Raw genomic sequence first — 18,321 nt, 5'->3', positions numbered from 1 at the left:
GATGACACCTCTTGCTAATGCCAGCAGGTATACTTATGGAGTCTAAACCACTGCTTTATTCATGTGGGAGAGCTGATAAATATATAACTGCTGAGGCAATGCATTTAGTGAAAGCCTGTCACCCAGGAAGCATGTGGCCAGTCTGCCTCTGACCACGGTGGGGTGAGAATTGCTGGTGGTGACACTGTTGATCAAGTGCAGCCAGCAGCAGAGGTTATTCTTCCTCCCCAGTGCAGGGCAGTGTTATTGCTTTCAGAGTGGACACATTCCAGGTGGATACTGGTGATCCTGGGCACAGACCTACCAAAGTCTCTCCTTTGGTGGGACAGTGGTGGTGGGCCCCTGCTTGCTCAGCATCATTCTGATGATATCATTCTTTTGGCTTGGAGTTTTCATAAGGTTTTCTCACGTTTTCTCCCTTTCCGTGTGCCTCAGTAGCAATTATATCCCCTCCAGCCCCTGTTCTGGTAGTGTAAATAAGAGCAAGTTTTGGTAGTTTCCTCTCATAAGATAAATCCTTTCTTTGACTGTTGAGGTCATCCTTTATTGCACCAGTTTAAGTTCCTCTGAAAGACAGGGGAGAAGGTTTTCAGAGTCATGGCTGGGATTTTAGGCTTAAGATCAATGGGACTTTTGTTTCAAAATCCAATTCAGAGGGCTTTTAAGAATGTATCTGATCATTACAGTGAGCATCACAAAGTTTGGAGCCCAAGCCTGTTATTCAGCTACAAAACAACAACTTTGTTGACTCCAAGAACTTGTGCGAACATTTATAATTGCAGGAAGGAATCTAAAAGCTATTCAAACAACAGATAAGATTTGTAAAAACAGTGGCTGAGATGCAATCATTATTGTGCAAGTCAAAGAAAAGGCTGTCACACGTGGAGGATGTTGCCAAGAAAGATGCATTCTAGTTGCTGAGCCATTGTTCCCCCATCTGCTCTCCGAATTCTCCTGCAGACTTCCTGGATCTTTTCAGGCTTAGTTGGGTGATCCACTGGATGAGGGGGTGACTGAGTTTAGACTTGCCATTGGACACAGCTTTTTGCCAGGATGTGTCAGATCTTTGCCTTGGTCCAGTCCTTGTTAAGCCCTCCCACCATGGAAAAGGGAGCGTATTCTGGTTCAGAGTATTTCCTGAGCCGTGATGGGACTTGGAGCAATAAAGCAATCAAAGCAAAGTTGCCATTACCATCTCTCAGAACCAGAGCAATTAGAAGGCAGTTACAGCTGCATGGGGATGTCTGAAGTTGTGCAAAGGCTTAGACCAGCTGCTGGACTGGAGCATGTAACTGGATGGTGAAAGCTTCCTTTGCTTTCCATCTGGGTCTTCTTCAGAGCATGCCTTTGGAGAGAGGAGTTCAGTGTGGCTTGTGCACTGTCTGTGAGGTGTTGGTTGCCCTGTGAACAAGCCCCCATTGTGTGCAGTGAACAAGAAACTAGCACACCACGTATGTAAATGGGAACGATGAACTGTGCACACAATAGAGTTGCTATTAGGTCTGCTGATCCTAATTAAAAAAAAACTTCTCAATGAAAATTATTTATAAAAAGAAATCACAGTGACCCTAAATCAAATTATTTGTGAATGGTTTTGAGTCTCCCAGATCAGTTGAAACTCTGGACATCATCCAAACTACATGCTGAATGAATAACGTCTGCCAAATTTAATTTTTTTTTCACCCTTGTCCAGTTTTGGCAACTGTAAAATAACAATGGAAAAGCTTGTCCCCGGTTAACTACAGCCCTCCAGTTGTAACCACTTCTCTCAAAAAGTCACTCCAGTTCCTTTGATGATCTGTTTTGGGTGAGCACTGAGGCAGGGTTATGCCCGTGGGTGTACTGGGGGATCACTCTGCCTGTAATGCCACCCCACCAGGGAATCTGTCTTCCAGGTGTTCAGGAGCATGGCACAGCTGGATCCGCACTGTCCCTGGGTACAGGGCTTGTGTCTTCCTGACCAGCTGCTAGATACTGACATCCTGAGGACATATCAGCCATTACTTGTCCTCAACTGCAGTTCCTATGGCGAGCTGTAAAGATGCCTCTTTTGCTGGCTCTTAAAAAAAAAAAGGAAATAAAAGGGAATCGGTGACTGCACAATGGCAGAACAAGTTCTTGCTTCTTGTGTCTGCAAAGGTAAAGTGCTAATTCTTCTAAGCACCATGTGAAGCCCCATCCAAGTGAACTAAGTTTGGGATTGTTTTCATGGTGGCTTGTTCCAATTATGCAGCATGCTTTCTCTTCTCCCTTGACTGGTCTGCAAGTCTCCTTGCTACCCTTTTCTCAGCAAGTTGGCTTCCCCCTCATCGTTTTTTCCTCTTTCTGACCATGGAGGACTCTGTGGTATCATCACCTGCAGAGAGCGAGGATCCTTGCCAGTTCTTGGTTCTGAATGAAGTTAGAGGGAAGCATGGTTCTTCAGCTCCCTGCTTAATCCAGTAAGTGCTGGCTGCTGTTCTGTTGAAAACCAGCAACAAATGGCCACCAAATTCTAATCTTGCTGGTTTTCAGTGATTACAATTTATAAAAACAGGGTGCTCTGCTCCTTGCCTCCTCAGGAGGAGTAAGGATTAAAGCACAGTATCACATACAGTAGTTTGCAAAGGTTATGCAGCCCCTAAATGTGACCGTGCCCTGGTCCAACACCAGCAGACCTGTCTCCAGATGTACCAAGGCTATGTTCACCCCACTTTACAACAGCCTGCCTCCCAGTATCCAGCTTGCTTTTTTGCCTCTAGTTGAAGCAGTGTGATGCCTGGCTGGACCTCCTCCCATGCCTGGACCTTCCCTCCTCCCATGCCTGTGGCGTTGGCTGGGAAGGTGCTCTGTCCCCAGGGGTGTCCAGGAGGACAGGCACAACTAGCTCAGTGGGACAGCTGGCTCTGGCTCCTTGTGCACCAGCTGGCTCATCCTCTTATTAGGATGAGGGCACTCCTGTGTTTTTTGCTGTATGATTCCTGTTGTGCTCATATTGCCTTGCTGGTGTCTCCAGAGCTGCGGCTGACTGCCCAGATGGTCCTGGGGTGCTGTTCCTACAGCCATGACTCTAGGTCCTTGACTTGTACAGCCATGCAACAGGCCAACTGACAGCCTCTCCAGTCTTGCTCTTCCTTCTGGGTTTATGGAAGTCCTGGGGTTTGTGGGCTGTGAATCCATCCCCTCAATGCATGTTTTTGGAAAGTGCACTTTAGAAAGCACTGGGAGGCATCATCTGCAGCATTTCTGGGTTTTCCAGCCTTGCCTGATAGAGATGCACCCTGCTCCTGTGCCAGAATACCTGATTTATCCTGCCATTAATTTACAGCCTCCAAAAGCTGCTGGATCACACCAAGTGGGGTCACTAACATGTTCAAGAGCAATCCAGCCATTGCGAGTTCCCACAGAAGAATGGGGTGGGAGAAGGCAGTGCTCTCCACACTGTGTGGAGAGGTGCCTTTGCTCTAGAGACTTACAGGTATGTGTGCCTCGGTACAGACAAACTGCTGTGCCTCCTCCAGGCTGGGGGAGCTTTCTGGCCTTTTGTAACATCTGTTTTTTGAGGTTGAGACTCCAGTCCCTCCCCAGTGCAGCTTCTTGCAGGCTGGTGATTTGTTTCCACTACTTTAAACCCCCTTTCCTTAAAAAGCATGTGAGGATGTCAGCAATTCCCAAATCATGGACTAGATCTTTCAGAATTCTTTGAAATGTCCTTGGTGTGTTCATGGGTCCAAATAGCCCTCTGCAGCATTCAGACAACCTGTGGAGAGCTATGCAAACCCATCATCTCCCCCACTGTTTCTTACCACTGTAATCTCTGGATAGTACCCAGATGCCAGCCCAAAGCCACTGATGTTTTGGGGTTTCTTTCCTCCAGTTTTTCTGTCTGTAGTGTCTTGGTGGGAGTGTAGGACATTAACTTGACACATGTGTGGAGGAAGTTTCCTGTAGTCAGTGCGTGTCCCCACGTCCTTGCTCTGCTACTGGCTCAGGGTGGCTAGGGATGCCAAGGTGATACACTTCATTTTGTGAAAATGGCTTGCAGCTGAGCTTGTCTTTCAGCCTTCTGCCTGTGCAAGTGGAATTTGACGGGTGGCTGTCCTGTGGAGACTTCTCCCTGGCTGGACCATGGTCTGGTGCTGGTAAAAACATTTCTTCAGACTTTTTATCGCTGAGCCTGTTGGATGCTTTGAGACAACTGGCACTGGAGGACTGATGTAGCTCTACCACAGCTCCTGCTCAGAGCTGCCATGATTCATCGTGGCCGGGGAGGTGTGAGGAAGGCACCTTTGTGCCCCATAGCTTACTGCAGCCAAGCTCCCTGTGGGGCTACCTCATCCACGAGGAACATTGAAATATAGTCAGATTTGTCCTGTTGGCCCTCCATGGCTCTCTGATGAATGCTCCAGGCACCATCACTACAGTGAGTTTGTGGTTTCCTTGCTAGCACTTCCCAGGCCCTACCACCTTGTCCTGAGCAGTGGGATGTTTCCGGCTCAGGAGTCAGTCTTCCTTGTGAAGCTGGGGGTCTCCACACACTGCTTCCCATTGCCCTGCCAAGAAAGTGCCTCTCCCAGCTCCTAGTGGGCGTGGTTCCAATGTGACGCCACACTTGGGCTGGTAGAGAAGTGGAGTTTAGAACCCTGGGTGTCCAAAGCTGAGGCAGGGCTGCCTCCCCACTTCCATCCCTCCTTGCTTTTCAAAGGCATGCTCATACACTCAGCAAATGTAGAAGAAAGCTGTCAATAAAGACCATCATCTGGGGCCTCAATGTTGGTGGCATTATCCAGATCATGCAGCTAGAGACATACCTTCTCAGCAGCTTATTTATCCCTCATCCAATGTCTTTCTTCTCAAAGTACCAGCCAAAATACTCCCTTAGGGCAACGGGGTTTTACTGGGGTACTGCAGGAGGCAGAGCTGGACAGTAACCCTCTCTGCCCTGACGTCCTCAAGTCCCTTACTGCACCCAGCCCTGTTCACAGGGAGTGAGGTTGCTCATGGAACTGGGGTGAAGGGGGACCAGTGGAGTGACTACTTCCATCTTGGGCCAAAGAAACCCCAAACATTTGTGAGGATGAGAAAGAAGATTTAGAACAGATTGCAGTTTTGAAATGAGATTTAGAACAAATCACAGTTTTGCAGTTGTCAAGAAAAGGATGCTTTGACTTTCTTTTTCCTAAAAAAGAAGTTCTTCTCCTGAGTTCAGCCAGAAGTGATGTTTCCACTATACAGGAGCATTCGGGTCCACAGCATCACAACCCTCCCTGCAGAGGCCATGCAAAGGATGCTGTGAGGCAGGATGCCAGCCCCAAAGGCTTTCTTTTTCCTTTTAAAACTCTGACTTAATACATCTTTTTCTTTCCAGAGTAGCTAGTGGCTTTGGGATATCTACTGGCTTTCAGAGTACACGCTGTGGTGTCAAACTTGGGCCTCAGAAATGGATCTCTTTCTTTCCCCCATATCCAGAAGCTCTTTGGCGAGCTTCAGAGGCTGTGGTTCCTCCCAAGCAAGCACCAGCAAGCATCTGAAGCATCAGATGAGCCTGCAGATTTTGTGTTGTGCTGAGCTGGGAGCTGTTACGATGCTGAGCTGGGAGCCCAATTCTTTGTGCCAGAGAACAGAGGGACAAGTTCCCCATTACCTTGGAGGAGACATCATAGCTTTGGGGAGGCAGGGTGGGACACTGCATGAAACAAAAAACAACACACCACAAGGATTTAAAGGCCTCCCCACCCTCAAACAAATATGCAAGGAAGCCTCAGCATAACCTCGTAGCATGTGCTGTCAGCCAGATACCACGAATCAGCTAAGTGGGACTAAAACCAATTAATCCCTCATGGAGAGGATGGAATAATTCCTTAGCATAAAACATGTGGATTGTCAGGATGTACTGACATGACAGCAAATGCTTGGGTCTTGAGATAGGATGCTAACCCGACTGTTCCCACTCTGAGAGGACACGGAGAATCCTCAGCTCTCAGGTGGGCTGGCTGCTGACAGTGTGGCAGGCTACCAACTCCCCATCCTCTGTGGGGTTTTGTTTACATGGCTCTGAAAGGAAAACTTCTCCAATACTCACACAACGAAGAGCAAACTCCAACTGTGCAGATCAACCCATACGGAACAGACAAGTGCTTAGATTTGTTACTCGATTGCAAGTAACTGATGCTGTTGAGTTTCAATGTCCCTATGGTGGAACCTCTTGCTGCATTCAGATAATTGTCTCCCGCACTCTGCGCCCACCTAGTGATGTTACCGACTGTGGTTTTGAATCCTTGATGCTTGTGGTGGTAAGGCGCAGTCAGCACTGGCTAATGGATGTGTTCAAGGCTTATTCTAGCCATGTAAACTCATTGCAGAAGCTCGAGACTTGCCTTTTGGGTCCTGGGGACATGTATGAGTGAATGCAGCCCTGCAGACATGTAGCTGATATCCAAAGCAGTAATTTAAAAGGACACTACATAAAACCAGGAATAGAGTAATACTTACCTGGTGGAGATCAGAGGCACTGGAGCTGTGCACACATCAATTTAAAAACTTCCAACTCCCCTCCCTTCCAGTTCTAAGATAAGTGGAAAAAAACATGCCCTGGTAGCTCTCATCGATGCCCAGCCAGAGTTGAGCAGGAAGGACCCAAAGGCACTTGTGCAGCTCCTCGCGCAGTGCAGGGGTCTTTGGGGAGGTGCTTATAAATGCCTGTTCTGTTCACAGTGCTGTTGGCCCTTCTCTGGCTTGCAGGTGGTCCAGCCTCAGCCCTACCACCATGGCTGTTGTCCAAGCTCATTTTGAAATTCTTCATCTCCAGCTCCTTTCAGGGCTGCCCTGGTGCTGATGCTGAGCAGGGAATTGCCGTGGAAGCAGGTCCATGCTCTCCTGGGAGGATGGGGGCTGCTGTGCAGATCCAGGAGGAGGGAATTGCCCTCTTCAAAGTTTATCCTGAAGGTTAGTCATTGTTCTTCCAGCACCAAAACTGCAAGGGATATGAGTGTCTTGTCCTGGAAGGAGATCAGTTGTGAGGTTTCCCTGCCATTGGGAGCCCAGGCCTTTCCCAGGTGAGATTGTGTGTTTGGGTGGGGATGGCCAGGATGAGCTGGCAGCCCCTGAAAGACTGGTGCTGTCCCTGTCTCTCATGTCCTTTCCTTTGCCCCTCAGTAGGGGTCTGCACACCTTGGAGGGAGGGTCAGGGACAGATGAGGGCTAGTGGGAACTTTCTGCCTTGCCCAGGTCCCACCCCAGGGTGGAAAGCCAAGTGGCTTTTGCAGGGTCAGGTGAGCTGCCAAAGGAGCAGAGCTGGCTGAGCAGCAAATTGGCTGCAAGGAAAAGATGAAACAGCAGTTGTTTATCTTCCCAGAGCTGCAGGGGACAGCGGCTGGCGGTGCCTGGCCAGGCCATGTGGCTGGTGCCATGGGCTGCTAGCTCCTTCTTCTTAGTTGTGACAGCAAAGGAGAAAGAGAGAAATCACTGGGCAAAAAGTGAAGTGGTTGCGTGTCTCTTGGCAACTCTCAGCCCCAGTGCCCAATGCTTTTTGTGTTTCTTGCATTAAGCTGCCCTCCAAGAAGACTTGCACAGTTCCTGGAGCTGGGTGTGAGTTTCCATGCTAGCCCTGTGCTTGGTCTTGCTCTTTCTGAGATAGGTGCTGCGTCCCATGAGCTTGACCTTTCTCCAGAAGGCTAGACCCTCAAGTGGACATGGACCTCTGGGCATCCTGCAGCCCTCTGGGCTGACCACAGATTAAAGGAGGGCACCCACTGCCCCACCCTGTGCTAGTGGAGCTGGTGCTGATGCTGTTTGGCAGTCATCAGGAGAGGAATTTGTTGTATCCCCTTAGATACAAACAATTGGTTGACTGTAAACAAATGTATTTATGCAGATGCCCCTCTGCCTGGCAGGCGGCTTGGAGAATGTGGGAGCTTTGGTCCAGAAGAATTTATAGCTTGTGACTTCTAAACTACTTGTTATGCAATCATCATGGGTTCGTGAAAGGCAGGTCCTGCTTGACCAGCCTGATCTCCTTCTATGACCTGGTGACCCGCCTAACAGGTGAAGGAAAGGCTGTGGATGTCATCTAGCTGGACTTCAGCAAAGCCTTTGACACTGTCTCCCGTAGCATTCTCCTTAGGAAGCTGGCAGCTCATGGCTTGGACGGGCATACTCTTCACTGGGTAAAAAGCTGGCTGGGTGGCCGAGCCCAGAGTGTTGTGGTAAATGGAGATAAGTCCAGTTGGCGACCAGTCAGAAGTAGTGTTCCCCAGGGCTCTGTTTTGGGGCCAGTCTTGTTTAATATCTTTATCAACGATCTGGATGAGGGGGTTGAGTACACCCTCAGGAAGTTTGCAGATGACACCAAACTGCATGTGAGTGTTGATCTGCTTGAGGATAGAAAGGCCCTGCAGGGGGATCTGGACAAGCTGGACCGATGGGCCGAGGCCAACTGTATGAGGTTCAACAAGGCCAAGTGCCGGGTCCGGCACTTTGGTCACAAGAACACCATGCAATGCTACAGGCTTGGGGAAGAGTGGCTGGAAAGCTGCCTGGCCGAAAAGGACCTGAGGGTGTTGTTTGACAGCTGGCTGAAGATGAGCCAGCAGTGTGCCCAGGTGGCCAAGAAGGCCAACAACATCCTGGCTTGTATCAGGAATAGTGTGGCCAGTAGCAGCAGGGAGGTGATTGTGCCCCTGTAGTTGGCGCTGGTGAGGCCGCACCTGGAATACTGTAGCTAGTTTTGGGCCCCTCAATACAAGAAAGACATGGAGGTGCTGGAGTGTGTCCAGAGAAGGGCAACGAAGTTGGTGAAGGGTCTGGAGCACAGGCCTTATGAGGAGCAGCTGAGGGAACTGGGATTGTTTAGTCTGGAGAAGAGGAGGCTGAGGGGAGACCTTATTGCTCTCTTAAAACTACCTGAAAGGAGGTTGTAGTGAGGTGGGTGTTGGTCTCTTCTCCCAAGTAACTAGCAATAGGACGAGAGGAAATGGCCTCAAGCTGCGTCACGGGAGATTTAGATTGGATATTAGGAAAAATTTCTTCACGGAAAGGGTAGTCAAGCATTGGAAGAGGCTGCCGAGAGAGGTGGTGGAGTCACCATCCCTGGAAGTGTTCAAAAAATGGGTAGACGTGGCACTTTGGGATATGGTTTAGTAGGCATGGTGGTGTTGGGTTGATGATTGGACTGGTGATCTTAGAGGTGCTTTCCAATCTTAACTATTCCTAGTTTTTACTTTCATTAAAAATAACCCAGCCACCAAGCCTGTAAACATGAACTTGCTACTCTACCCCTAATTGGTTTAGTGGTGGACTTGGTAATGTTAGGTTAATGGTTGGACTGGATGATCTTAAAGGTCTTTTCCAACCTAAACGATTCTATGATTCTATGATCTACATGAGAACAATGAAGGCATTTCATTATTGGCTGTTCACAGCAACTGACCATGGTGGCAAAGAAAGCCCTTTTGGAGGACATGAAGAGGTGGTCTCTAAGTACGATTTGATGGAGTGTGGGATAGCAGGATGAGAGTTTGAAGCCATCCTTCAGGTATTCCAACAGTGGCCTGTTGCCTAGTCCTTCAGTGGCCCAGCCAGGTGGCCTGCCCCACACCTGGGAGGTGGCATGCACTGGACCGCAGTCTCTGTCTTTGCCAGGGGGATAAAACTGTTCTTTGAACTATGCTCCAGTGTCTTCCCTGGGCAGAAGCCACAGCTGTCCTTCAAGGAGAAGGAAGACCTGAAGCATGCATTGACCGTGCTGATAGATGGAGGTATAGGCCAGCTCTGCAGTCCTCCTGCAAGAGATGAGAGGGAGGGGCTGCCACTGATGGGAGGTAGATGTGAAACCACCCTTTAAACGTCCATCAGTTTCTGGACCTGGAGGAAGAGAAGAGCCAACTTGGCTTCTCACTTAAAGCTTCACCAAGAAGAAAAGGATGTGTGACAAGGGGGTTGTCTAAGGGCAGCAGAGTTGCTTATCATTCACAAGGTGATGGGCTTGATACCTAGCAGCCGTGAGGTGGCGAGGCCCAGCTCATGACTGCAGAAGTCATGTGCAACTGACTTAGGTGCTGTGACAAGGAAGAGTCAGACACAAGGTGGAGAGAAGTCCTCTGTTCCTCATCCACAAATGACTTCCCATGGGCAGCATTAAGAAATGTAGCAGGGAAATATTTTAAAGCATCTCATTTTAGGGCAAGAGGAAGTGGACTCAAGTTGCACCAGGGGAGATTTTGATTGAATATTAGGAAAAATCTATTGACGGAAAGGGTTGTCAAACACTGGAACGGGGTGCCCAGGGAAGTGGTTGAGTCACCATCCCTGGAGGTATTTAAAAGACATGTAGATGTGGCACTTAGGGGTATGGTTTAGTGGTGGACTTGGTAGTGTTGGGTTAACAGTTGGACTTGATGATCTTAAAGGTCTTTTCCAAACTAAACATTTCTATGATTTTATTTATTAATTATTTAATGTTTGCCTTCATGTCTTTCAGAGCTGCTTTGGGGATGTTTTCTAGAGCATTGTCACAGCCCTGGGAGCTGGTGGGATTCCTTCCTGTCCAGCTGAGACCTGGCTAGGGCTTGAAGACCTGGGATGCTTGCTCTCCATGGCGTAGCTGGAGACTAACAGCTCAAGGATGTTTTTCCATAACTTGTCTCAGTGTCTTGGTCTTTTGCTGAAGAGGTATTTAATTTAAAATTTCTCGGGCCATAAGCCAGACCTTTACTGTGGAGGCAACATCTCTTTACTTTTCCCTGCATGATGCCATGGGAAAAACTCTATAAAGGTACTGGGTCTCTTGATACTCTGGTTTCCCACAGTGCAAGAGGCTGCAGTGTCCATTCTGGCATGGCATCAGCAAGGAAATAGCTTCACTTTTATGAGGCTATTCCTTGGAGGAGGATGGAGTAAGAAAGGGTGGCGTTTGCTGTGCTGACTCTTGGTGTAAAAGAAAGGGACATTTTTGTGCCCCAGTCCTAGAGGGGTGACGGCAGCTGTCTGCCCTGGCAGCTTCCTCAGCACCTCGGGCGTGTTTGGATCAGATGTGGGCTCCAAGAATGTCTGCTGGTTGTATGCTTTTAGTTCAACAAGACCCAGCTGGGGCTGTGCAAGCCCTGCAGTAGATGGGACAAGGAGAACAGTTGACTGAATCAGGCTATGAGGAGCAGAAAACCACAACAAATCCATGGCTCCCCCAAATCCTGCTGCTGGGCAGAGCAGGAATCGCCTAGAGCCAGTAAGAAATGCACCTCACACAGCAAGAAGTTCTTCTTCTCCCACCCCAGGGACCATTAGGGTGGTTTCAACCTCTTACAGTATGTCTAGATAGAGGGTCTAGTTTGTTTTCATGGTTTACAACTGAGGATACTGCTTATAGGAATATTTTGGGAACTCATTAAAAAGAGAATTATAGACCAGCCCTGGCATGGTTGAGATAAAGTGGTGTGTAAGTGTGCAAGAAACATGAATATGCTCTCAATAATTATATTCAATTAATTGTTTTACAGCTGCTCTGCAAATACCATGTGGTGCAGGTGGGAAGACACAGTGCTCTGATCCCGCAAGGTTTGGATGGAGCAGGTAAGAGACTGTGGTGTGTGGAGCACCCAGGTTGTGTTAGAGAGGAAAAGGGTTTCCAAAACAGGAGCATTTGCACACTGGCTGTGCCAGAGAGTTGTGGGCTAGTCTGCAGCCAGCACAGCAGCCACAGCCCTTGTTCTGCCAAAACCAGTGCTGGGAGCTGGAAAGGGAAGGGACTCCAGCACGTGTGAGGGAGACATCGTTCTGCACTGGGGTGTAAGGTTGGGTGGGAGTGAAGGTTATTTCTGCATCTCAATAAGAAATGCCCGACAAAAAATGGCTTAATAAAATAGCTGCTTTAAGACAGAATAAGAGGAAGGACATATAATAGCTTGAAGGACCAAAAAGGAGGAACTTCTCTCCAGGCATGGGATATGCACAGTACTGTGGGAAAATCCATCCTGGGTCCATCCAATGCTGCATGAACACAGGGTGCCCCGCATCTGAAGGGGCATAAGATTTACTTGCTCTTGATATTTCTCTTTTTACTCTGCCTTATTAAAATAGCTATTTTATCAAGCCATTTGCTGTCGGACCTGTCTCACTGAGACCAGAGAGAGCCCACACCACCTTCCCCTGGCCCAGCCCAGACCTGCCTTGGGAAGAAGCAGGGAGCGTCCCAGAGGAAGGGGGTGTGCGAGGGGCTTGGTGGGAGGCTTGGGAAGGACCGCTCCCTCCAGCTTGGGGCCATGTCTCCCTGTGGGCTCTGGCTCCTGCCTGCTCTCTGTCCCCAGCATGGGGAGGAGGGAGGGACATGTGGGAGCCCTGCTCTGGAGGGGGTCTGCTAGTCTCAGGTCCTCACTGCTTGCCTGCATGGAGAAGTCATGACTCCTGCAAGGGGAACAGGCAGGGATTAAGTGCTGCGTGTTGTGTCACAGACAGCCAGCATCTCCCCCACTCCAGTTAGGGGCTGAGACACAGCCTTGCCAGACTGGTTAGAGGTCATATATCCCAGAGTCACAGAGTCCTAGAAAGGGTAGTGGGATGGGAGCCCTGAGATGCTCCTGGCCAGTCCCTGCTTGCACCATGGCTGTTGCCAGCACTAGGTCAGGATGACCACGGCCTCGTTGGGCTTAGCCTCAGTAACCCCCAATGATGGAGGATCCCTGCCCCCATGCTGTGCTCTATCCTAGAAATACACCACCTGCTGGGAAAGAAAAATCATCTGGATGATGATCCTAAACTGCACTATAGGGCCATTGTCCATTGCGACATGCCCCACCAAGGAGAGTTTGGCTTTGTTGCCTTTGTACCTGCCCTCTGGGTAGTTTTTGGCCACCATTAATTCAACCCTTAGCCTCCTCTTGGCCAGACTAAATGAGACCACCTCCCTTCATCCCTCCTCTTAGTCCCTGTGTCTGCAACCCAGTGAGTGTGTATGTGTGATCCTTATTACCACCATTTCACAAGAGGACAGAGGAGGCAGTAACAGTATCCCCTGGGCCAGGTAGGTGTTGGTGTCTGTACCCCATCACTCCTGTAGCAAGCAGACACTCCCACTGAAGCTTCTGTCTTGACAGAACTGGCCTGGCACCCTTCCCAGACAATGAATTTTGGATGAGGAAATACATATTGTTGTTCCTGACTTTGCAGGGTTAATCTCAGTGCAGATGCATGTGGTGCTGCTGCCTGTATCCTCAGCTGCAGCCAGGACGTGCATGGCAAAGGGCTGAGGAGGGAGCTACAGACCAGCAAAGATGCTTGGCCATCAGTCCACAGATACACTGGGGAAAGTCGTGAAGAGCCTGTGGAGGGAGGATCTGGCATGCACACGAGCCCACGGCTCACACTAGTGAGATGCAGCAGATGAGCTGCCTTGCTCTATTTGTAACTTCCCACTGCTGTTGAACAGACTTTGCAGGGAGGAGAGGGAGCTGCAAATGGAGCTGAAAATTTAAACTTGAGGCTCAGATGCTTGGAGGGGCTTAGGAGCCCAGTTCAACCCATCACTACCCAGGGAAGCAGGAGCTCATGTGCCTCCTGGGCCCTGCATTTTGCTCTCAAGCTCAGCTCAGAGTGAGACTTCCATGCTCCACCTTGGAGCAAAAATCATTTGCATTAACTCGTTGAGAAAAGGAGACATAAGGACACAATTAAACTGCGAAGTACATGATTACAGTGTGATGTGAAGCAAGGAAAGAAAGAGGGAGGAGAACTTGGTCTCTATTTTTTAATTTGCATTCCTTTGACTGACTGAAGGAGTGCTGGGTGAGGACAGTGGCAGTGTTATGGTGTGCCCTTGTGGGTAGGACCCAGCCTCCCTAACCTGGGCATCACAGCAGGGAGGCTGCATTTGGGACCTTACTACCTAAAAGCCTGATGGCCTTGGTGGGCTGATCCCAGGTGCCTGGCCCCCCAGCAGGTGCAGGACAAGAGGCTGGTGTGGAGGGAACCACTGAAACCTGTCCTGCAGGGAGGAGATGTGGCTGGGGAGCTAACAGAGGAGCTAACCAACAATTCATTCGGCAGAGAGAGTCCAAGGACCTGTCTGCACCAAGGGATGTGGGATCACTTAGATTCATCCACAGGCCTGAGGAAAAATGTCAGGGTGATGCTTAGTGAAAAAGCAGAGGCAACAAACAGATAACTAAGCCAGGGCAGACATGCTTGCAACAGCTGTCTCGGGACAGAGCCTTCATCCCCACACCCATCTCCTTGACATTGCATCAACCGAACTGCATGCCAGGCTGCAAGAGCAGAGCTTGCACATGGCACACTGGGGAGGACTCAAGACATCCGGCAGCCCTCCTCCTGCAATGGCTCTGCTCTTCCTGTGCAGTCACAGCCTGCGCCTAGGCCCAGCCCGTGGGTGTTGTCCTGCCCTGGGTGTTGTCTTTGGTGGGTGTAGGATCTTCCTGGGAAAGTGCTTGCTGATGGGGAGTCACAAGGGGAATATCCAGGTCCCAACTCCAGGTTATCCTGCCCCTTACATGCAGCAGCCTGTGCACAGCCCACCCATCTCCTGCCCCCAGCCCTCCTTGCAAAGGGCAAGATGGCAAGGTGAACGATGAGGCTCCAGCACCCTTTCAATCCTCCTGGCTTCCTGCCAAAACTGCTAATTAAACAGTTTCATCAAGTGATTTTTCTGATGTGAAAACTTTTCTGTAAGGAACTGGTCCCAAATCCACCAACTCATTTCACATTTATTTTAAATCTAAGCTTTATATCATGTAATTTCCTTCAGGGCTTGATTATCTTCTCAGTAAAAGCACTGTTGTTCTGGTTTATGAGACCTATATTTAATCTCGCCGTAAGGTCTCTGTACCTCTCAGTACAGGGCTTAGATGCTGCCACCTAAGCTCCTGGGCTTTTCTATTTATTTGAATTCATTAAACAAGTTACGACTTCTGTCATATCAAGAGTGCTCTCCAGCCACGGGGTGCCTGCAAGCATTAACTTGTTGCTGCAGAAATGGTCTCCTGAATCTCGGAAGTCATTCAGAGAAGGTCTCTTGTCTAAACAGTGGCAGACTATTTAAACAGGGGAATCAAGGGCAAAGCTAGACAAGGAGCCTTGTCTGTCTATTATTGTGATGGCACCTTAAGTCCTCCTCTGTGTTTCCTACACAGGTAATAAGGTATATACCCACTCAGCATGTTCTTACATCAAAATGCACAAAACAGGCAGAAGTGGGAGGGGGAAACATTTTCCTGAGTATGCAGACAGCCCTCAGCACTCAGAGGATCTGAGCAGCCCAGTTCACCTCAATGACACACATATTTTGCAATGCAGAAAGCTGTTGCTTTCATGGAAATGCTTTCATCAGCTTTTCACTGGATGCATGTATCCCCCCAGTTTCAAACTTGCTGGCATTGCCCCATTGCCATCAACTTCATTTGTTGCACTGCTTAGCCAGTACCCCAATCTCTGCAATGCACTGCCCATACAAAGCTCTGAGGTGTCCTGAAGGGGAGAGGGAGGTGCTGAATGTGGACATTTATAACATGAAACCTCTGCACTAACTGGATTAACTGCCACCTTGAATTCATGAGAAGCCTCCCTTGTCATGGTTGGCTGATGCTATGGTAGCACAGATTTTCTGCTCTGTTGTGAGATGCAGTCTCCATGAAGGATTTGGGGTGCCATTATGAGCTTAAAGTGCAATATTAAATGAAGTTGCCACCCATGCTGGACCTGGCTCCTCCCTTTGTGCATGTTGTGTCTCTGGCAGGAGCTTGGTGTGAAAGATTTTTCACCAGTGTTGTCATACGATGCTTGTTGGTCAAAAAATGGTGGTTTCAGGTTGAGGAAAACCCACATGTATTCCCCCCTAGTTGATGTTGTTATTTTTCAATGAAAAATTGGGGTGGAGGTAGAGGTGCTCTGAGTAGAACTGGCAGGGTTGTACATGGAGAGTTTCTCTTGGCAATACATGGTGCTGCTTCAGAGAGAAGGTTCCCTGCTGTCACACAGCCCTCCAAGCTGCTTTGTCTGCTTTCACAGCAAAAAATTAAACAAGTGGTGTTTGAAATGCCACCTCCAATTGCAGAGGCTGAAATGGTTTTGAATCCATGAGACACAACCTTGCAGCAGATGACTTGGAGTGCCCTCACCACCTAAAACGCTAAAGCATTTATTACTTTATTACTGTGATGGCACCCAGTTCTCAGTTTTGCATCCATTCCCTCTAGAGATGCATCATTCACTCTCTAGACAAGCTGCATTGTTAGAGAAGGCAAAACTATATCTATGCTTTTATGACCAGCACTGTTTTTTACCTTTGCAATGGTATATCATGTCATGGGTTTGTCTGGCAATAGCTGGCTGCTTCAACTGTTGCATTTTTTCGGTGATTTGTAGATGTTGCTCTTCATTTTTCTTTTTCACGATACTTTATAGTTCTTTTAAATAGAGGCTCTCCTGGCTCAGGATACGTGTGTAGCAACACATAATTGGTACGAAGTTTATCTGAGAAGGGAACTTGGAGGGGCACGGACATACCCGATACACTGGAAGAACTGTTATAGATATTTAATATATAGGGTGGTGTAAGGAGGTTATGCAGAGAGAAGGGAAGAGAGAGAGAAAAATCAGAGTGACTGGCAGAGAAATCCAGTCATGGGGGAAAGTCTCTGGGATGGATGGGTGTCTCACTGGTGGCCTGGAGACTGGGGGCTGCAGTGCACAGGAGCTGAAGCTACAACCTTGTGTGGGGAGCATTGCCCCTGCCAGTGCCATTTTGCACCCATGTATCATCTTTCTAGTGACACAGTGCAGTGTCTGGCCAACACCATCCTTCTTGGGGTCAAAAAGTGTTGCCTCGCTGATGATCAGCTTTCTGCTGGTGTCTACGTCAGCTGGTCTCATGAGAGGAGTCCTCTGGCCCCAGGCAGGGTGGGCAGTGATGACAGGGCAATTGATCTTCAGTGGCATGCTCCCCTCTGTCTCCTCCACCTTGAGTGGTGTGAAACCCTCCCAAAGCTGGAGCTGCTGATAAATGTATTGGATGTAGACGTATGTATCTAAGAAACAGGGTGTGTGAGAGGCACAGTGAGACAAAGCTGTATAGGCACACCATCAGAATGATCAATGTGCAAAATTTGGGTACTAAGGCATGGACTGAAACATCTAATTGGAAGGCTGGGAGGAAAAAGGGAAGGCTGAATTGTTTACATTTTGTTTTCATTCATCATTCCTGCTTGTGTGGGTGGACAAGGAGTGAATGAGTTTCTTGGGGAGGGCAGTAAATAAGAGGCACACATTTCCTCGAAAGATGAGTGGCTTTTTTTCTTCCTTGCACCTAGGTTAATATGCCACAGAGGGGCTGGAGGAAACCCTAAAAGCTTTTCTGCCATGTGAAAGAAACCACTTAGCTCCTGATTTTAATTCCCTTCCATTGCCATGTGCAAAGAGAGAAAACGTTTTTCAGGATGGGTTTCATCCCTCTAGTAAATTACTGGTTGGTCTCCCAACAGCAAATGTACCCAACTTCTTTTCTTTGTACTGTTGAGCATCTCACAGAAAGACAGTAGGACAATGCTCTCACAGCTCAGGGAATGGGGGGTAGCTAGATCAGGCCTCCATGCCATGACGGTCTCTTTCTGGGAGAGGCAGCACTTGTGCCTACAGCTACATCCCTCAGTTTTGCCTTCCCCTGCTGGCACTGGTCCAGAAGGTGACATGCATAGGCAGGAGATACGGGGAACACAGCGGGGCAGGGGTATACCAAGGAAACTGCTGGCAGCATTGCTGGTGGAGAACTCCTGAGATGGGTCTTGGTTTCCTTTGCTGCAGCCATGCTGCTTGCTGAAGCCTTTGACAGGCCAGTGGAATAGGAGACTTTGGAGGTCTCTCTGCATGCCAGTCCTTACCTACCTGGAAGGACAGACAGGTATGTTTTATTTTGACCGTGTTCTTGTCTGGACACTCCAGACTGGAGTCTCAAATTGGGTGCTGGGCTTTGTTTTTTCCATATAATTTCTGAGTTCATCATTTATCATCTGCCTTTCTCGTTTCACCCAAGACTGTGGCACTGTCTCCCTGGTGCCAGGAGCCTGGTGTGTCCTAGCAAAGGCCTGGCTTCTGCCCTGTGTGGTGGGTACTGATGCTCTCTATGGACTATGTACCCCCTGTTGCTGGACAGCCAAATTCTTTCAGAGAAGACATTGAGGTGGGGAAAAAAATGCCTGCACTGGATTTGTTGGTATTCGGGCATGTTTCTAAGCCTTTTTAAAACACCTCACCGTTGCAGGGAAGAAATGTCCCACAGGGAAGGAAAACTATGTTCCCTTGGCTGGGGTATGGGTGGGTGTCTCCTGAGCCTGCCATCTTCACACC

Source organism: Pelecanus crispus, chromosome 8 (assembly GCF_030463565.1).
Source record: "Pelecanus crispus isolate bPelCri1 chromosome 8, bPelCri1.pri, whole genome shotgun sequence".
Classification (NCBI taxonomy): Eukaryota; Metazoa; Chordata; class Aves; order Pelecaniformes; family Pelecanidae; genus Pelecanus; species Pelecanus crispus.
The sequence above is the reverse complement of the archived record's forward strand: the minus strand, read 5'-3'. Positions refer to the sequence as shown.